At 44.0% G+C, this 22331-nt stretch overlaps 1 protein-coding gene and 1 pseudogene across 1 annotated transcript in view; one reads left to right on the top strand and one right to left on the bottom strand.

Annotated features, from left to right (window-relative positions):
- The window catches only part of DCC (DCC netrin 1 receptor), a 634807-nt gene that overhangs the window by 234797 nt on the left and 377679 nt on the right, over window positions 1-22331 (bottom strand). The gene's annotated exons all lie outside the window — the stretch shown is intronic.
- On the top strand, window positions 21987-22107 carry LOC136642791 (5S ribosomal RNA; annotated as a pseudogene).

The raw sequence follows: 22331 nt of genomic DNA, 5'->3' as shown, positions 1-22331 counted from the left end.
AGGTTGGGGGTTCAAATCCCCATAAGGAATAATTTTTTTTCTTTGTTTAGGTGGGGAAGTAAATAAATAAATAAAAGATTAACAAGTGAGTTCCTGCACCTTTTTTTTTTTTTTTTTTACAAAAGCACTGATATACATCACCCTGAGCACAGGAAAGGTAGTATATATATATCTTTTAAATAAGTAAAAATTCAGTGTTTGAGAGGAACAGCAGTGCCGGTTTGCAGGTGGTGACATAATGGCTTCAGATGTTACCTTTTCCTCATCAAGGATGTGTCCGTGTGCTGCCTGAGAGGACCCCTCGCCTGTGGCAATGGTGCAGTCCTGAAAAACAAAAGGGTTTTTGATGGGTAGCAGTGGTTCCACTTCCTGGCATTCCCTGAAAGGGAGCAGACACAAGGGATGACTTGGCAACACAGTTGGTATCAGAGACACATTTAGTAACCCTGGAGGATCCGAATGGGGGAGGGGGACACATAAGACAGAGACTCAGTATCAAAGCATGGCAGCATGGAATTTCCTCCACCGCTTTGCTTACCTGCGTGGCTTGCACTGTCCTTGCTTCCCCTGTTGGGCTGGAGAGGTAGAGGTTCCAGTTGGGTGTTTGTGTGTGGAGACCTCCTGGGGCATAATACCTGCAGTCAGAATTCTGAGATGACAACAGTTAACACACTGTCTTGCCGTACACGTTGTGAGAGACGCGTTGTTTTAGAATGCGAAACTGAGGGGGCAGTAAACCACAGGGGGTTGCCAGAGCCCTTAATGCCACCTCAGAACTGGGGTGAGAAGGGAGTTGAGGCACCCCTTCTCCATCTAGGAGATTCAAGGTGCCTCCGAGGGAACTCATGGCAGGTGCCGAGCAAACCAGGCCTCCCTCCTTCCCCCAAGATTGCCTCACTGTAGGCAAGCAGGTTGTTTTGTAGTCCCCCTTCATCCCTTGGCCTTCACCTTCCTGTCTCCTCCCTGCTCTCCCAGGTGTTCTCCCTGTGTGTTAGCTAAGAAAGCCCAGACAAGTGCCTGTTCCTGTTCAGCTTGCACACTTCCGAGTTGCTCGCCTAGCTATGAGTTCTTTTCAGCCCCCAGGTAAGTCTGTGGATGGAAACTATGCTCCATTGTAGGAAAGTGGTCAGGGCAGGGCAGGGCAGGGGGGGTGGCGGCAGTGTTTGCTATTTTTCCCTTCCTCATTGTTCCTTATGAGGTTTCTCCTACTCATGCCAGTTTAGATTGCATAGCATTTTTCTACCATCAGTGATGTGGCGATTGTCTGGAGGGGGTTAGGCTATCAGGTACATTGATGACTCCTCATTCCTCCCATGTCTCTCCCACATCATGCCACTATCTCCTCTCTGTTTTGGCCTCTCTGCTGGTGACATTTCACTGCAGTGCGAATGACATCCAAGCGACATTAGCGTAGCATTTTTCCAGTGTTGCACCAGTGTTCATGACCTCTCAGTTGGTGTCACACTTCTAAGCTGGTGGGGCTGTCATTGCATTGGTGTACATAGGGGTATGCTGGCACAACTCAAGGATAGAACTGGACCTAAAGTCTAACCTTAAAATCACTTTTATTTCCTTATCCCACGTTAAACCTCTGGATTGCAAATCCCATGTGAGTTGAAACTCACAGATGTGCTAAATAATAATAATACATGTATTTATATACCACCTTTCTTGGTCGTCAGATTTCTCCTCAGACTTTATTTGAGGCGGTTTACATGGGGAGGCTGTTCTAAATCCCCATAGGGATTTTTACAATCGAAGAAAGGTTCTATCTTTCAAGAACCACAACATTTCAGATGGATCTTTTTGATCTGGTATCACATTCTGGCCTCCGGTTTCCTCCCACGCAAGCTGACAAGCAGCTCCTTCATCTCTCACATGGAGGGCAGCCAAGACGCTTCTTCACTCACACCAAAGAGCAGGTGGAATAACTCGGCTCAGCTTGTCAGCTGCTTCAAGGTCTCACCTGAATTCACGGTGCCGTTGGCCTCGAACTGGCGACCTGCGGATGTTATCTTCAGGCAAATGGAGGCTCTACCCTCTAGACCAGACCTCCTGCTAATGGATGTAACTTGCCATGGAATCCGTATATGTCTGGTGGGGTGGCTAATTCCTTCATGTGTATATCTGGATAAATGTGTCTATCATGTATCTATTTATCTGGAGGATAATATGTGGCCCTGCTCAGTGGAGCAAAAGATCAACTAGTGAATCAACCATCATTCGTCAGGATTGTGCCATTTTCTTCAAAGATGCCAAGCCATGAGTTGTGGAACCTCCTTCTCTGGAAATGTTCAGAGAAATCTGGGCATCATCATGATGTTAATTTAGCTATACTTTATCTTGCTATAGCAGGGGGATTGATCTCAGGTCACACACTGAGCCCTTTCCAACCCTATGCTGATCAACCATTGTAACAGTGCCTAGAATGTCAGTCTCAGTTGATGCTTCATACAGTTGATTGAATCAAAGACATATATTAATTTTACTCCTGCTTTCTCCAGCCAGACATTCACCCAGCCTCTAAGCTCGTTTGTGCTGTCAATTAACCCAAATCCTAATTATTAAACAAAATCAATAAGCTCCAAGTAAGACTAGTGGAAAAGCCAGAAGAAACCATCTGTCTGGATGGATGGCCTTCAGCGCCTTATAGCTGAATACCTACATTCCTGATCAACTGGCTGGCAATTTAAGATAAAAAAAAACGAGCTGTTGGAAGGTTTAATATAATGTAAGTGAAGGGCTGAAAGCTACTAGAAATATCATTATATGAATACTTTTTATCAATGCAATTTATACCCTACCCTTTTTCATTAAAATATAATCTACAGCAATTACACACACCAAGATTTAAATAATATAATTTTAGCAAGTCAGACTCAAATTAAAATCAGCTCCTATTAAAAAGGTGTTTTTAAAAAGTTACAGGTTGTCTCTCAAAAACAAGCAGGGTTGAGGAATGGCAAGCTTCTCTTGGAAGAAAGTTCCTCAAAGCAGGAGCTACCCTGAAGTGGTCCTGTGTCTTGCCAATCCAATGCCATGCAGTGTCATCCAATGCCAGGCAACATTGTTCCTGTGCATTTTAATAAACAGGAGGACTAACCCCAGTTATAATTCTGATTGCACATCTGATGAAGCATGTTCTCATCCACAAACAGTGATGTGAAAATGACAATGTGTTTGTTTGGAAATTCCAGAGGCCACAAGTCTCTTTGTCGGTTTTGCTGCAAAAGATTAACACGGTTGCCTCTTTGGCAACTATCATTGTTAAAGTTACTGCTGTTCTCTAGGCAGCATTTATCTAAAAGGAGCTAACAATACCTGCCTGACTCCTTGATTTCTTTTGGCTCTAAGCACACTAAGACCTTCTACACCAATTGCCCCAGCCCACTCAGCTCTGTTGACATGAATGCAAGAGCAAGCCCTTTGAGCAAACCATCAGAATGTACCTTCAGAGAATGTGCCTTGAGAGACTGGCAGAACAGTGCATTCATTATACCTAATGTGAGAAAAGAACATTTATAAGATGAATGCACTGCACAAGTATAGCAAAATTCTCATATTGCCATCTTCCCCCCCCCTTTTACTGTAGTTCCATAGCGATTCTGCACTTCAAGGAGCTGCCATAGTAGACTGCACTATTCTTTGCTTACCCTGTTCCCTCCTTAATGGTTTGGGCTTTCATTTCTTTTTAATGGCAAGCAGCAGAACAAGGGACCATTATGTAGAGAGTTTGGTGCCCTGATGTTCTAACTGAACAGACTCTCAGCAAGGAATTGTGGCAGGTACCAAAGGTGTTACTGCAGCCTTCTAGAAGCAGCCTAAACTGCCTGGGAGGTTGATGCAGTTGTCTTCATTCCGTTGCTCTGCCCAAAATGGATAAGGCAAGTCTTCATTATAAAGAAAGACTCAGGAAACGTAGAAAGAGTTCAGTTATGTACATGTATATATGGATATTCCAGGTTTCCATTTGGAGCAAGGCAACTGAAGACCAAGAGTGGCTATTAATGAGCCTACCTATACACTCCCCTCCTCTCTGGGAAGTGGTAAGGCCCCCCCCCCACAAAAAAAATAGGTCTGCTGGAAGGACTGGGCCCACCCACTCCACTTCTCTCTCGATGTACAAACTGCTGTCTGCAGCAATGGCTTCACCACTCCTGCCTCTCCATGCAGATACACGTTGCATGGCTTCACCTCTCCATGCAGATACAGAGCAGGTAGAATTAGCTGCTACTTATCTTTTCAATGCTCCTCCCCCCTCCCCGGAACAATACTGCTGTGAGGAAGCAGCAATGGCAATAGATGTAGCAACACTCACTCAGGTACCCTTCTAATAAGCCATTTCTGCCTGTGCACTCAGGCAGGTGTTTTGTGGCAAGCAACAGCCACCATCAGCACTCTACTTGGAGCAGAGGATAAGCCACTGTTGCTGCCTGTAGAAATAGCAGTAAATCTAGTGAGGGAGGAAGGACTGGATGGCACCTTTTAAAGGGAAGCCCAAAGCCTTTGTCTCTAGCACACCTGAAACCTACACTGAAGAATCAGGTAGCTTGGAAAACTACATTTCCTTTGGAAAGTGGGCAGGTCAGGGGGGTGGTAGGAGGTGCAATGTTCTGCTGTTTTTCCCTTCCCCATTGTTCCTTATGGGGTCCCTCCTACTTATGCCAGTTCCAATTGTGTAGCATTTTTCTGGCATCAATGTCGTGGCCATTGTCTGGAGGGGGATTAGGATATCATGTACGTCGATGACTCCTCATTCCTTCCACATCACACTCCAGTCACATCTCTATTTTGGCCTCTCCACTGGTGAAGTTGCACTGGAGTTTGAATGACATCTAAGTCATGTCCGCATAGTGTTTTTTTTCAGCATTGCACCAGTGTCCATGGTCTGTTAGTTGGTGGAAGATGTCTGCACCGGTGGGATTGTTGCTGCACTGGCAAACATATGCTGGTGCATCTTGAGGATACAACTGGGTCTTAAGTCTAGTCTAGCCTTAGAGTTGGGAACCTTCAGTCTCGAAAGACTCTGGTATCGTGCTCTGAATGGTGGTTCTGGAACAAAGTCTAGTGTGGCTGTAAAGGCCGATTCGGGAGTGACAATCTCTTCCACACTGTGAGCAAGTGCAGTCTGTCCCTGGTCTGTCTCTCTGGCTATGGGCCTTCCTTCTTTGCCTCTTTGCCTCAGTCTGTTGGGCAAGTGTCTCTTCAAACTGGGAGAGGCCATGCTGCACAGCCTGCCTCCAAGCAGGACGCTTGGAAGCCAAGGTATCCCACCTGTTGAGGTCCACTCCTAAGGCCATCAGATTCCTCTTGCAGATGTCTTTGTATTGCAGCTGTGGTCTACCTGTGGAGCGCTTTCCCTGCACGAGTTCTCCATAGAGGAGATCCTTTGGGATCCGGCCATCGTCGATTCTCATGACATCACCAAGCCAACGCAGGCATCTCTGTCTAGCCTTAGAAACCCTTAAAGTCTAACCTTAGAAACCCTTTTGATTTGTTTCTCAAGCCCGCCCCTGCCCTGCAATCCCAGTTCTCAGGGATCCTGGAACTTGGATGATGCCATTGTAGCATTCTTGCTGCCAGGGAGGGACAAATACCCAGAAACCTAGTTTAGAAACAAAGCCAAAGAAGAACTTTTGAGGGAAATGGTCCTTGAGTTGTAAAACAGATGAGCATTAGCAGCTGCAGAAGTTTATATTCCAAGCAACATTCACAGTCCAAGAAAGCTCACTTGCAAACGTGATATGATTAATTCATTCCCGCAAGCATCTTCAAGACAGTCCTATGTTGACACCCCATTTTCTAGATTAGCAAAGTGAAAAGAAATATGCTTCAAACACATAGGAAGATTCCAATGAACACACCCGACTACAACTACTTCATTATTTTACACGCACGTGTAACCATTTTAATGGCCTATAATCTGCTACAATGAGAGTTCTTGGGCCACTGATGCAATTAATGTCTATGTGCTGCTGAGAAGGAATACTGACTTTTCCATATGCTTATTCTTTTAGAAGTTTATTCATTACATTCAGAAAGTAACCCAGGCTTGACCTTGGCACTGGAGGTCACAAAATGGCTGTCAATTATTTTTAATCAGATCCAGTAGTACAAGTAACCTTCTATGAGTCGTAAGGAAAAATGGCATACAACTTAACTGCAGAATTTTTCCCCATAGATCAACCATATCAGTGGGATATCTGATTTGGAGGGGAAAAATATTATAAATGGCAATCTTTATCCATTGAGCTTTAGTCAAGAGGAATAATATATGAATTGGATAGGAGAACATAAAATGTACTCTCATTTTATTGTTTTACAGTCTCTTGCTGAGCAATGGAATTTTTTTTTAAAGTTTTACCTTTAACACAAGCTTGGCAATTTTGGGGGCCGGCAGTAAAAAGAGGTCTTTTGAGATCACAAAAGCTGATCTTGGGGAAGGAAAGAATGTTTCTTAAGAAGCTGAAAATGTAGTGATAGATGACTATACAATTCACATATGGTCCAAACCTAAAACACTGAGAGCCCAATCCTATGCATGTCTACTCAGATTTAAGTCTCATTATAGTTAATGGCGCTTACTCCCAGGTAAGTGTGGATAGGATTGAAATAGAAATCATGAAATGAGTTCTATTCATTTCATGATTCCAAACAAGAATGAGACCATCTGGTATTGTTTACAGAGTCCAGCATCTTGGGAATTTTTTTTTTTTAAATTCATGTTTCTAGTCCTAACGGTTGTGATGATTAGTTTGAAAATGGGTAGGCAATATCTGGTCACATCACAGAACTGAGAAAGACGTCTCAAAACACTGGCCACAGAGCTTGCTTTCAATAATCTCAATAGTTCCTTATAGTCCCCACGATCAGCAGAAGTAGATGTATACACATCACAGAAGCCAGCATCTCTCAGGATTTGGATCTTCCTGACATCCTGGATCATCCTGATTTTTTTTTTTTTAGCATGATGTCCACCTAGCCCTGGCCTAACCAGTAGTTGGCAACCTTCAGTCTCGAAAGACTATGGTATCACGCTCTGAAAGGTGGTTCTGGAACAGCGTCTAGTGTGGCTGAAAAGGCCGATTCGGGAGTGACAATCCCTTCCACACTGGGAGCAAGTGCAGTCTGTCCCTGGCCTGTCTCCAAGGCCATCACTGATAAGACCCTCATGTGGTGAAAGTTTGCACCACTGCCCCCAATTTCTAGAACGAAAGGCAGAAGAACATGGGAAGCTGCCTGATACTGAATTGGACCCCTGCTCCATCTAGAATAGTACTGCATAGTCAGCACTGACTAGCAGTGGCTATCTAGGGCTGGGAAGCCCAATCCAATGCTTCCAAGAACCCAGGGATGCAGCAGCGCCAAAATGGCTACAGCTGTATCCTATGGGGCTGGGAAGCAGTACCAGGACTACTTGGGGTAAGGAAACTTACACTCCCTTACCCCATGTAACGGCCAGACAGCCCCGATGGTTGTCCTCAGATCTGTGTCCACTATTGAGTGGGCGCAGATTTGAGAAGACCTGTGTTGGGTCTCCTGGGCCTGGAGGGTAGTTAGGAAATGGCAGCAGGTCTTGCCTCCATCTCTGCCCCCTCCCGTCCTGCTCTCTTCCCCTGCTATGCCTTCTTCCAGCCCCCCCACCCCAGAATACCTCCCCCCTGCCCATACTTACCTCTCTGCTGCCTGGCGCTTGCCCAGAGTTTTGGGTGGCGGTCCTCTGTCCCCCCATAGCTCGTGTTGAGCCACCTTCAGCATGAAGCCAATTGGATCGAGCTCTGAGGCAGGAGTTTTAATCTGAGCTCCCTTGGAGGTAGCTGAACCCAGAACCTTTTGCATGCAAAATGGGTATTCTGTTAACTGAGCATCTGGCATCTGAGCATCTGAGAAACTGAGTTTCTCCCCAAGGCAAGGAAATGCTGGCAATTCATGCAGCAAGAAATTGCCATGGTCAGAATGGGGATGAATTGCCCCAGTGTGTGGCATCCTCTCTAGAAAATGCAATATGTGCTCTGGACCTGTGACCAGTTCTAGGGAGAAACAGTGATTTGGACTTACCTTAGCAATTACTCTAGAAGGGGAGGGGGAGAGGGGAAAAAAAACACAAAAAAACACTCTTTCTACCAGCACTGAGACATCCAGTTAATAAGAAGACTCCCAGATGATAGGTCTGTTTATGTAATGGCCATAATTCAGGCTGGGCTCTGAAGAGCTGTTTTGCACTAACAAGAGACACCAAATTGCTCAGATAATAGACTTGTGTTGGGAAGGGAGAGGGTATTGAGAGAAAAAATCTCTCCCATTAGGATCACCAAACAACTAGAATAATGAGATAAAATGGATAAAATGGGCACAAGGCATTTCTTCAGGCAGAGATGCCAAGCTGAAGTCACCTCTTCTAGGAGATCTGAGATGCATAAACAGACACGATGGACAAAATCTGAATATCACCATACTTGAGCTCCGAGTAATTTGCTCACTCACACCAAGATAGCTTCAGGATAGGCTATAGTAAACAGCCCTTCCATGTCACTTGCATGTAATTTCAGGACTTTCCCACCGGTGTCTTGTACCACATATTTTACCCTGGTTCCAGTAAGTCTCATGTGAGACTGAAGAAATGCATGGATGCCTCTTCAGCCCCTGTGCCTAATGCACTGCACATGCAGCGTTGCCACAGCTAGACTATGCCACAGCACAACAAGATAATACAAGGAACACAGAATGGACACAAGATGCAGGGCTTAACGCTGCAGTTCTCTCTCTGTACATGGTCACAAAGAGACTGCAATTCATTCCTTTAGCATTTTTGTTGTCTTTTCAGCATAGTCCAAGTCTTGGAATTGACTTTTAGACTGTGATTAGCCCAGGGCACTCTAATGGGTTAAAGCAGGGATGGGCAAACCTTGGCCCGGGGGCCATTTGTGATCCTCAGGGTCCCCCAAACCCGCCCTCAGGGAGCCCCAGTCTCCAATGAGACTCTGGTCCGTCAGAGACTGTTGGAGCGCATGCTGGCCCAGGACTGTTGGTTGCGACCACCAGACGTGAGCTGCGGGCCAAGTTAGAGCAAGGTCTTTTCTAGTCTCCATGTGTTTTCTGCTTTTACCTGGGCATTATTTTAACCCTCCCCCATTGCCTCTGAAATAAGTTGTTCATGAAATAAGTTGTCTCCATGTGTTCTGGACTTGGTCTGTATGTTTTCATTGTGCAAGAGGTTGTGCGGCAAACAGTTCAAAGTTCTCATGTGGTTCTACATGCCTGTATTACATTCTCAGGGTGTATTATAAATAAGCTCAATAAAATTCACTCATTTGTATAAGTTCCATCTCTAATATATTCTTTTATGTAAATTTATTTATTTTATGGATATATTTATTTTATTCATAGCACTGTTAAAAGTTAATATCTTTAAAGATATTGTTTGTTTAAACAATAAACAAACAACATTAATACATTATGTCAATTTACATTAAGTCAATTTATGTAAATGTATTCAAATTTGAAATGTAAATTGATTTTTTCCCAGTTCACGACACAGCGGCAAGACAGATGATGTGGCCCACCTGCCAAAATGTTTGCCCACCCTTGGGTTAAAGAATGTAAGGAATGGCTTAACTACAAATGTAACAATGTGATGAAGATACTTTCCAAAAACCCGTTTTTCTTATTAAGACTTGCAGTAGGGCAACATGAACAGAGTTCAAGAGAGTTGAAGAACTTGAACAAGTCCCTGCCACTCTGGGGTCAGACGCTTGATACCTGTGGAACTTTCCATTCCTGCCATTCTGTTCCTGCGAGTATTCCACTGTTCTCTTGTAGGGCACAAATGCAGTTTTGGGAGTCAGACTTTTTAAACCAGGAGAAGGAAATTTTCAGCAAGCCTCCTCAGACTTGCACCTACCCAGAAGCAGGGGTAGGAGATAGAGGAGTCTTGGGAAACACTGATAGACAGGATGACCCTTGGGTAACACTGGATCTTGGAGAATGAAAGTGGATTCATTCTCAGATCTGTTCCTAGGCACAGTCCTTCCTACTAGGCTCTTTGCCCTGTTCGGGACTGGAGCGCCCCTTCCTCTCATCCTTCCAGGCTTCCCTTCCCTGCATTTCTGTCCAACTAGCCTTTTCATACCCATCAGTGGTTCTCTGGCAGCTCACTGCCAAGGCAAATGACGGCATGGGGAGGGTGTAGGGATCTGTATTAGGACCACTGCAAAGGATTAATTGCCCCCTTCCCCACACTATGTTCCGGATTCAGATGTTGCCGCCCCTGTCTGTTTCTTGTGCAACAAAAAATAAACATGGAGAGGCCACTGACATTCAGCAAAAACAAACAAATCCCCTAGTTTGGTTCTGAGAATACCTAAACCTGATAGTAATTTTCCCTCTATGTAGAGACCTGAAAAACAGTCCAGTCTGAAAAAGAACTGGGCAACCCTCTGACCAAATGAGATTTCCAATTAGTTCCCTGCCTAGCTCAGCTTGACTTTGGAAACTAGACTGATGTCTGATTGAAAAAAAAAAAAACATTACTCTAGGCCAGTGATTTTCAACCTTTTTCATCTCATGGCACACTGACAAGGCACTAAAATTGTCAAGGCACACCATCAGTTATTGGGCAATTGACAAGGCACACCTTGCTGTTGGTGGGGAATCAGATCCCCAATGGTTCTATTAATAAATGACCCTCCACCAAACTCCTGCGGCACACCTGGGGACCGTTTGTGGCACACCAATGTGCCACAGCAGTGGTTGAAAATGGCTGCTCTGGGCCCATCAATATGCTCCTATTTCTGAGACAGAAACTAAAACAGGTATTGTAAAGTGCATCTAACTAAGAGACAGTTTCCCGTCATCAGTTTTTGCAGGGAGCAAGGGATAACACAAAGCATGCAACCATGTGTGAGATAACCGGAAGCCACTGCTGAAACTACCACTAAGTACCCCTCATATTCATAAGACATTCATCCCCTTCCCCTGGGTAAAGGAAGAGGCCCTGCAAAGGGTTATTTAGTCAGTGCAGAGTAAAGCAGTCCCAAGCTGGGCCAGGAGGCAGATGCAGGGTACTGGATCCGGTGGAGACTTGCCCCGCACAGTGAGCAAGGATGAGCTCTGGGCTGAGTCGGTACCCACACCGAGCCAGCAGTGAGTGTCACAAGAATGCCTTACACCACATTTGCGACACTCAGCACTGGTGGAGGGCCAGTGCTGGCCTGAAAGGATCGAGCCTTAAGAGAATGCATCAGAAGATTTTTCTTCATTCTATTCTGAGTAATGCCTTGCTTTAGAAAAAAAAAAATCATTGGTTATTTTCTACTTTCATGGTTCATTTCACTGTATGTTGGTGGTTCTGAGCTCAGTATCCACAGTACTACAATGAAATTTAAAAAGCTATTGTAACTGCATCAAAGGAAACCTCTGACAAGGCTGGCCCATATCATGTGGCAATGAGGGTATCACAGCAGTTGACAAGAGCTAGTAAAGCACTGAAAGAAGTAGCTTTCTTCTGTGTGTTCTGTGAGATACAGGAAGTTGGACTAGATGGACCTGATCCAGTCGGGCTCTTCTTATCTTACTGGAAGCACTTTTGGTTGCCTACCTGAGCTGATCATTGTTTTCAACCTCATGGGAACTGCTCATTTCAGGAGACAATATAGTTGCATTTGAATAAACGTGTTCATTTGTAGTGTCTAGAAGTGGAGCTTTAGAGCAGCAAATGGGACACTGCGTTGCCTGTACAATTCTTCTTGCCGTGCGACTTAAGTGACATGGAGGTGTCTGCTGTGGCTTGCACGCCACAGCGTAAAAGCCCCAACTAGCTGCATGAATGACTATGATTAAGGGGGTTGTTTACTCTCTGCTGTGAGTACAACTTTATTATCTAAATGAAATATCACTCCTTTATCCTTCAGGCTTGACCTGCAAGTGATAACTCTGCTGAAAGCAGAGACAAGGGAAAAAAAAGAAGATTCACTTTTGGAATTAAGAACATAAGAACAGCCTGTATCTCACAGTGGCCCACCAAATGCCCCAGGAAGCACACCTGATAACCAGAGACCTGCATACTGGTGCCCTCCCTTGCATCTGGCATTCTGACACAGCCCATTTCTAAAATCAGGAGGTTGCACATACACATCATGGCTTGTAACCCATAATTGATTTTTCCTCCAGAAACTTGTCCAATCCCCTCTTAAAGGCATCCAGGCCAGATACCGTCACCACATCCTGCGGAAAGTAGTTCCACACACCAACCACATGCCGAGTAAAGAAATATTTTATTTTGCCTGTCCTAACCCTCCCAACACTCAATTTTAGTGGATGTCCCCTGGTTCTGGTGTTATGTGAGAGTGTAAAGAGCATCTCTCTATCCACTTTATCCTTCCCCTGCATAACTTTGTATGTCTCAATCATGTCCCCCCTCAGGTGTCTCTTTTCTAGGCTGAAGAGGCCCAAACGCCGTAGCCTTTCCTCATAAGGAAGGTGCCCCAGCCCCGTAATCATCTTAGTCGCTCCCTTTTGCACCTTTTCCATTTCCACTATGTCCTTTTTGAGGTGTGGCGACCAGAACTGGACACAATACTCCAGGTGTGGCCTTACCATCGATTTGTACAACGGCATTATAATATTAGCCGTTTTGTTCTCAATACCTTTCCTAATGATCCCAAGCATAGAATCGGCCTTCTTCACTGCCGCCGCACATTGGGTTGACACTTTCATCGACCTGTCCACCTCCACCCCAAGATCTCCCTAAAGGTGAAAAGAATTCTAAAGGTGCTCTTGGGCATTCTCTGCTCTTTTGAAGCTGTGGTCTGAAAACCCTTTTATTTCTTTTATGCATGTGTACATGGTGCTGAGTGCCTTCCAGAGAGCATGACCCTGGCCACTGATGGTAAGAAGCTTCAGATCCTGCCAGTCTACAAGAAGGCCACAGTTTTTATCTGCAATAATGATCATCCATACAGAGTTTGAGCATTCAGATAATATTGGGTACATTACCTTGTTACAACCCTTACAATCAGTGCTGGCACCAGGTGACTGGGAGCTCTGGATCAAAACCCTGCATTGCCTTCCCCCATCCATCCCCTAATAGTACTCTGGACGCTAGCACTGCCATCTGTCCTGAACGTTCAAGGGGCAGCCCAGCCACATGAGCTCTCTTCTAGGGGGTGGCCCTTGGTCAGGGCTCTATCTACCCAATCCCCAAAAACATTCCTGCTGACAACAACCTTGTAAGGTAGGCAGGTTCAGTGTTAACCTAGTGTTTTGGGGTGAAGAGATGAGGTTGAAAGGATAGGTTGCTTATGGCAGCCATATGAATTCATGACAGATCTGGGGCTCTGATGAGAAATTCAGACTCCACATTATTTTATTGTATGTTCTACCTACCACACACTTGCTTTATTAAGATTAATGTTATGTTAGCTTATATTATAAACTTACACACAGATATTGGATTGATCCGGATTATGGTGGCGGGTAGGAGCCCTTTAACTCTACTCCCCCTTATTGCCGTTGTAATCTAAATTGGAGTCCCTGAGCATGTTGTTTTCCACAAAAAGCAAGCAAACAAGCTCCTACTTGCAGTAATGAGAATTCCCTCCCCCCCCCACCTCTGGCAAACAGCGCATGCAAGAAAGCTGATGCAGATTGGAACCGTGGTGGGGGGGTAGGGTTAAAGTTTCCCTATCATGGTCCTGATCCTCAAATGGCTATGCAACCTTACAAAAGCGTGCTTGAGGTAACAGGTACTTTTGGCTTTCAACCTTCACATTTTTTTAAAAACGCTAAACTAGCTCGCTTTAACAAATATAACAAGGATTTTCATGGCTATTTCCCATCAACACTTTGGAAGCTGCCCGTTTAACATATAGAAAATAGCACTTAGAAGAGTAGAAGGCTGTTGCACATTATGAGTTTCTCCCAGCCAGAAAGAAGTTTTTTTTTTGTTTTTTTTTTTAAAGCAATGAAGCATAACCTTAGAGTTCAAAATCTTTGCTGGATCATGCTCTTCTAGAGACCAAAATGCTGATTCACTGAATGATCATCAATTCCAAAGCGCACGACACCTTCAGCAAGACAGTTCAGGACAGGCTGTTCGTTGAGGGACTATGAAACTCTCACCATATATTTTCTTTCTTATTCCTTTTTTTTGGCACCAAATTCCCAGTTCTTTGCCTTGTTTTTCTCTGTGCCTTTTTTATTGTCGTCATGGTTCGTGCCTCAGAGCCCTCGGCCAACTGTACTCAATGTTCTCTCTGGACATCGGAACAGTCAAGTGGGTTTATTATCTGTGGCTTCCCTTCAGTAACAGCTACACAGAGTCAACAGGAGTTAATTATACCTCTAGAGTAATTTACTTCCTGCTGATCAGGGATACCAATCTCCACACACCACATCCAGTGAGGACATGCAATTTGCCCCTTCCCTACCTACTGATGCTATCTTACTTCTCTCCAGTGCACTAGTAATCCTTGCTTACCAAGAGAGGATATAGCACCCTTTGATAAAGAAGGCAGTGCAGAAATTACGCTTTAAAATCTGTGGGGTGTGAGTATGCATAAACTTAAAGGGTGGGAGCCACAGTTGGGCTCATGCTCTTGCACAACGTGAGCACAAAGCACTGCATCCCCATTAAAAGCCACTGCCCCACCAGATCCAATGCTCCATGTCAGGCTGAAAAGCCTGACATGGAGCTCCTCCAGACTGTGTCAGCTTTGCCAGCGCAGAATGGACAAAACCCACTGTGGCCCCTGCACCACCACCCCCCTTAATCAAGGAAGAAAATTTCCTTCCTCTTAGGAGGCCTCTGGCAGCCCTGACAATGCCACTGGATGCAACAGTAGCCATTTTGATGCCGCTGCACCTGGCAGAGCCACCGGGGATAGAATTGGGCTGCCGGTGACTTGCTAATCTTTAATTTGTTGATGCATTCTGAAATGTCCTCTCTCTTAACCTCTGTTTAACTTACAATTCAGTCTTTTGCATGTCTACTAAGAAGTAAGTCCCATTGTAATCAATGGGGCTTACTCTCAGTTAAGTGTGCACAGGATTGAAATCTTAATTCTTTAGTCACCCAGGGGGTGGGAGGCTGTTCAAGTATCTGCTGTGAAGACAGGTGCAATGAACTCATTTAATTTCTCTGCCATCTCCTGGTCCCCTTTTATCTCCCCTTTCCCACCAATCACCACCAAGCAGACTGACGGCTTTTCTAGCTGAATTCCTGCTTCTAGCAAGTTTGAAAAACTGTTTATTATTTCTGGCCACAGGCTCCTCAAAGTCTCTCTTTGTCTCCTGTATTGCTTTTTTATATTTCTTATCTCACCGTTTGTGTTCCATTTTAATTTCCTTATTATGACAACACTTTATGCAAGAAACCTCCTTGCCCTTTATAGCCTCTCTAAGAGCCCAATCCTGAGCTCTCCAGTGCTGGCGGTACAAACATACCCTGGTGTGGGTGTTACAAAGGTGCCATAAAGCACACTTGCGGTACCTGGGGAAGAGGGACCTCAGCACCAGGAAGGTGCCCATGACAAGCCCCTGGGGGTAGGTAGCACTGCTGGACAGCGATGTGGCTTTTCAGGAGGGGGGGGGGAGAGGTGTTCCAACACAGTGGGACCAGCCCAGGAAGGGGATGGGACTGGTGGAAGTCTCCTCTGCTGGATTCTATGCCCTGTGTCAGACTGCAAAGCCTTGAGTCACCCTGTAAAACTTAGTGCTGTGCCCCCTGTAACTACACTACTGGGTTATAATGTGTGCACCCAAGAATTAAGGATGTGGAAAGCCTCATAAGAAATTTTACTGGGCTTACAGGCGTCACTTGGCTTGCCTTGAAAATTCTCAGATGTTTCTGCTTAGAAGAAACCTTGAAACTGGCTTCAAATGTCACCGGTTTGAAATGTCAGTGCCAACTCTACCAGAGATGCATGAAGGTCTAGATGAATGGTTTGATGAGCCTCATATTTATCACACCTGTAATGTCATTAACTACCTGGATCCAGGCCCTGGAATGATCTGCCAATACCGTCTGAATGGTTTGGATGAATTTGCAACCTAAGTTATTACGCATTTAATAATCGGCTTGTTTTACGGCAGGGAAACAAAATGCACTGTGACAAGCTAGTCAATGCTTTGATTCTGTCCAGTATATCACTGTCCTTCTATCAGGAGGAGGCAGGAAGCACAGATGTCACACTATGATATTGTTCCCCTGGCAACATCTGGTTCTTTTGTGTCATATCTCAAAGCCATTCTCCTGATGGGTGTACTTTTGGAAGAGCAGGAATAAATTCAGGACCAAAGTGCAGAATAAAACTGCTTCTTTTTCTTTTTTCAAGTCTAAAGCTAATATTTCATGCACTATTCTGCTTTTGTTAAATATTAGCTAGGCCCTGCAGATATGCTCTGGGCCACCCAAGGCAGAAAATACTTTTAAACTGTGGGCTGCACATTTAATTCAAGCAGCATTTGATGATCAGGGTCAAGTAGTAAGGCAGCTATCTTAAGTTGCTCTTCTATATATCAAACACAATATTTGCTGCAATGTTTCCTTTGTTTATACAAGATTTTGTTGATACTTGTGCAATTACCATTGAATGCAATCAATCCATTCATTACCATGTATTTTCCCCCTCCCCAGACAATGCTTCTTTGTTTTGATATTTTAACCTAGCTTTTCAACCCAAGGCAATCCATTGGCAACCAATTAAAAATAATAGCATAAGACTGCAAATATAATCTATTAAAACCTCAGTCTATCCAAACAATACAATTTACACATCGAATTAAAAACAGCAACAGCATGATACAGCTTGGTCTATACTTTTCATAAAATGAGGTAGCATGGTGTCTTCTTCTCGGCTTTCCCAGGTGCTACCATCTTGGTGTCACCCAATTCTCATGAGGTCTTGCACAATCCGAGATGGTGACACCCAGAGAGAGCCAGGAAGAAGAGGCTGGTGGGAATATCCTGTGGCACCCCTGTGAGTTCACCACAACAGCCTCAGGGAACAAAGTGCACAGTTTTGGAACCATTGAACCACCCTAAATCCATCCAAAACTGTGCTACACGAGTGGTGATGACTTGCTTATCATGAGCCCACATTGGGGATCTGTTTCCAGGTCTGCTGGACATTTATTGGCCTTTTCAAAATATCTTTAAAGTCATATGTGTGCTGAGGAAGAAAACAGTGCCCTTCCTCAAAGGAACCTAGTTCAAACTTTTGTTGAGGACATGGAACTTGTTGGGGGGGAGGGGTAGTTCTTTGTGCACTGACCTTAAAATTCTTTGAAATTGAATCCATGCATTTTTATACTATTTCAGTGTTTTTTATAAAGACTTCAGATTCCTTGCCAGTAGCAGAACAATAACTAATGACTCATTTAATTAGCAAATTGCATGCTCAGGCAAAGTCAAAGCAGCCCACAGTGAAATTATGGGTAATTTTAATTGGAAGCCCCATTTATAAGAACATTGGGTAGTTTGGTTCTTAAGAAGAACCAAGTTCACTCATTAGAATGAAAACTAGTACTGAAAAATTTCTGCATTGCAAAGGAAGCCCTTTGTAAGGAAAATCTAGTCTGTCTAGAAGAAAAAAAAAACAGAATTGAAAAACTACCAACTTAAATGCAAATGCATCAGGTAGTAATTTCAACTGCTCTGTCAAAGGAACGGAGTCATTTTCAGAAGAGTTTTGATCTTAGACAATCTTTCTCCCCCCCATCTCTCCCAGAGAGTTGGGGAAGGAGGTTCTCATTACTCTTAGATGCAAGTTTCACATATAAGCCTTAGCTTAAGGGTGACATATCCAATTTGGTACAAAGCAAGATTCAAGGTACTGTTCCCAAATCTTTGTGCCTTTGCATGGGCAAAACATCCAGCAAATTTCCACTTCCATTTGTTATGATTCTCATCTACAATGCCAACTGCAGTCAATTCTTGTTAATCACAGGGATTATGTTACTGGAGAACCCAGTGGTAACAGAAACCACAGTTAACGGAGCACTGATCTATGGGAAAAATGGGGTTAGGTTCTCATGGACAATCCTCACTATACACTTTTGCTACTTCTTACCATACAGACCATACCTCGTACCACACATCATTTTGTGTGCCGTTCTTGTAAAGAACACCTCCCATACTACAGTACGTACAGCACAGATTTACAGAGCCCCTAAACTAACTGATTTACAGATATAGTAGCTGCTTTTGCTGGAGCTCATGTCGACATTGAGCAAATGGGAACAATGAGACTGTGTGTGCGGTAAAATGGCTTACTTTTTCTAGAAAAGGATAAACTAATTTGTTGAATCAGCAGATAAGGAGGATTCACTGTAATTCTTTGAATTCTTAGGACAAGGGTCTAATTGCTTCCATAAAGACGCTCTACACTGACAACCATGAACAGTTGTAACTGGTGAGTGGCATATGGGTGATAAACCCCCAGCCCAGTTTGGGAATTTTCTATTAAACACTTTTTTAGTTTAGTTTAATTTCTACTAAAAACCCTAAAAACTGACATCATGACCTAAATTTTCTGTGTACTCTTCAGCAGTTGCCCTAAGGACATAGATGAATCTAATCAAGTGGACTCTAATCCATAAAAGTTTATACTACAACAATTTTGTTAGCCTTCAAGATGCTGCAAGATGCTGCATTGTTTTTGATACAATGGACTAACACACAACTACATCTCTGGAACTGGTCCTTCTTTCAGTTTTTCACCTATGATGTCATTTATTCTCCATATCAGACAACCACAGTTTCTGGCAGTCATGGAAGAAAAAGCAGAAACAGATGTGGCAATATGTATACACTGCTAAATTTAGCATGTTTTCAACAAGATTCCTTTTCTTTCCCACTCTACTCCTGAGTTTCCACCAGAGCCACCCAAGCCTGACTTGACCTAGAATCCAACCTTCCAAGCATCTAGCAAAATGCCTTTCCCTGAAGCTCCTTGAAGTCTTACTCTTCTTGACCCGTGTCTTTCCAGGCCGCATCTCATATTGGGCTAGGTGGGCATGTAGAACTTGTCCCTAGGTTTCAAACATCAAGGTGGATTGTGTTGACATATTTGTACAGCTGATGACATATTCAGCCCTTGAGAGAATTTCATGGGGGCTCTCCTGCAAGTACCGCAATTGACTGAGGCTCAATTGGTGGTGAGCATGTATCCACTCAGTGTGTTGACCCAGACATGCAAGTGGAAGAATAACTTTGAAGTGTGGGGTGCAGTGAGTTGCCTTAATGCTCCCTATAAGGGTCTGGTCTGGAGAGTTGAGCCTCCATTTGCCTGAAGATAACATTCAAAGGTCGCCAGTTCGAGGCCACTGGCACCGTGCGACCTTGAAGCAGCTGACAAGCTGAGCTGAACTATTCCATCTGCTCTGAGCATGGGAGGATGGAGGCCAGAATGTGCGACCAGATCAAGAAAGAAACATCTGAATGTTGTGGTTTCTTGAAAGATAGAAACCTTCTTTCAAATTGTAAAAATCCCTACGGGGATTTAAATTGCCTGCCTATGTAAACCGCCTTGAATAAAGTCTAAGGAGAAATCTGAGGACCAAGAAGGGTGGTATAGAAATACCTGTATAAATAAATAAACATACAAACAAACACAAAAACATGTTTTATCAGGTTTAGATAGTTTGGTTTTATTTTTTACCCATTCTGGACATTTGGGAAAGAAAGGTCAGTTTTTGGATCTCAATATGTGTCAATTTTGAGTGTGTTCTTGGTGATTGATGAGTACATGACAGATGAATGTAAAGAATATCATGGGATGCTAGTAGCACAACTTTGGAACCTTTCAACCAAAGGTAACACAACCTGTCCTGACCTCTAGGGATATACAGTAAAGAGGACAGGATATTAAAAAAAAAAAAAAATCAAATATCTTTTAACAAATATCTGTAGAAAATATCCAGATCCATCAGGAAGAGTTGTCAACATTAACTACTGGAATTGAAACTATTTCATCTTTACCAGGAGGAAGAAAAAAAAATCTAAAACTTTTGGAACACTGTATTATGAATAATTTTACAGCATTTTCCTTTTTATTTCTTTCTTTCTTTCTTTTGGTGGGGGGGGGGGGTAATTTTAGTTGTAAAGATAAATGTTATGCAGCCTCATTTCCATGCCTACAAATACATGTTCAGCAAGCCAAAATGTGTGGCACTGCAGGGGGAGAAGAATTATGTAACAGGTTTTTTCATTGATTGTCTTCACCACTCATAAATAAATCAGCTGTGCAATGTGTACATCCCTCATCATTCCTGAATGAAAAAGAGAAGTTTAAACAAGGTGTCCTTATATTTATAAGCAGAGATGTTTTGTGCATACATTTTTTTTAATATTAATATCTTCATGAGAAAGTTTGCCAAGCTATTTGAAAATATGGCAACTGAATTTTCTTTCCCAGTACCTCCCCTCCGCCCCATGCATTTTGCATAGTCTAGAAAAGGTATTTTAATGTAATGGTACCAGGGGCTTTGAACCAGCAATTTTAGGGATGTCAGGAAAGGATTTAATCTATGCATCATCCAGAAGTGAAAGTGGGTAACGAGAATACTTTAGTATAGAATCTCAGCCAAACATTATGGTGTTCCATCAGTGTCCAACAATATGCTTGTAATACTTCATTAGTATGTGACATTACTCCTGTCCATTCATCCCCCCTCCAATCATACAGTGAGCTCATGGAAGGGGAATTGGGACTATGCCTTCTGGCCCCATCCCTGATGTCACACTAACAGATATGTCCCTGATGTCTGTGTGTTTGGTGGAACAGCTGCAGAAGCATAGGGTATCTCCATGCCTGATTGTCGCAGGATTCCTGATTGTGTGAAAGACTGCTAAGCATGGACCACTGAACGAATGAGGACAGAATGTGTGTACACCCCGATATAAGAATTCTAGTCAAATCTGATGGAATCTGTTTTCAACACTGGCAATTCAGCTATAAAACAGTTAAGGGCGATGCAGCTGTGCCAGTGGGGCATGTGCTGCATCCTACAGTGGGGAGGGCAGTCATGGAGGCCTCCTCAAGGTAAGGGTATGTTTGTTCCTTTACCTTGGGGCTGCACTGCAGGTGCATAGGTGCTAGAAAGTTGGATAGGATTGTGCCCTATGCGCTGTGGCAAATACTTCCCAAGCAAGCACTTGTCCTGCACCACAAATAGAAGCAAGGACTAAGCCACATGCAGTTGTAGAACTACAGCCAACAATGAATGGGAGGAAGAGCTGAGCTGCAGAATGGGCAGAGCTCGGCTGCAGAAAAAAATGGAGCAGGAAGCTACAGACTTGCTACCCTGAGTGAAAAAGTCCATGGGAAGTACAATCTCCAGCATTGGCCAGTGGCACAAGAAGCACAGTTTCCAGTTTGACTCCATGGTGCCCAAGCCAGAGGGAGCTGATAACACAGACTCTTGTGGATACCAGCACTAGTATGAGCATTTTACTGACGTAATTGTAATGTACTTTTTAAAATGTTGCAAGCTGCCTTGGAGGCCTCTTCAGAGATAGAAAGGCAGGATATAATTACCTGGATTAAAAAAATACATAATAAACTTGTAGTTCACAGGCTAGAAAAAGTATGTTTGAATAGTTTGGTAGAGCTCTGCGTTCATGCAGGAAGTTCCCTGTTCAATATTGGCTGGCATCACCTCAGCTAGCAGAACCAGGAAATAGCTGGAGAACTGCTGCCAGCCAGGGTAGATCATGATACTAAGCTACATCAGGGGTGTCCAAACATTTTGGCAGGAGGGCCACATCATCTCTCTGACACTGTGTTGGGGGCCAAGAAGAAAAGAATTAATTTACATTTAACATTTGAATAAATGTACATAAATGAATATATTAATGATGGAACTTATATGAATGAATGAAGGTCTTGCAGCAGCTCAAGGCCTATAAAAGGCCTTGCCCAAAGCAAGGTCAGCTGCCACTGCTGCATTACAGACATGAAACACCAAATAGTAGAGGGAGCCCTTGTCCCAACAGCACAACTGTACCCTGCACATCCCTGATCTTGTCTGATCTTGGAAGCTAAGCAGGGTCAGGCCTGGTTAGTACTTGGATGGGAGACCGCCTGGGAATACTGGGTGCTGTAGGCCTATACCATAGTCTTTCGAGACTGAAGGTTGCCAACCATGTCCCACAGCTCAGGTGATAGGTTGAACAATCCTCACACTGAGAGTAGTTGCATCGGGCCAGCACAGGCTCCAGCAAGTCTCCGGAGGGCCAGAGGCTCATTGGAGACTGAGGGCTCCCCGTGGGCCGGATTGGGAGTCCCCGAGGGCTGCAAGTGGCCCCTGGGCCGGGGTTTGGGCTAGAGGAA

This window comes from Tiliqua scincoides, chromosome 2 (genome assembly GCF_035046505.1).
Source record: "Tiliqua scincoides isolate rTilSci1 chromosome 2, rTilSci1.hap2, whole genome shotgun sequence".
Taxonomy (NCBI): domain Eukaryota; kingdom Metazoa; phylum Chordata; class Lepidosauria; order Squamata; family Scincidae; genus Tiliqua; species Tiliqua scincoides.
The sequence above is the reverse complement of the archived record's forward strand: the minus strand, read 5'-3'. Positions and strand labels throughout refer to the sequence as shown.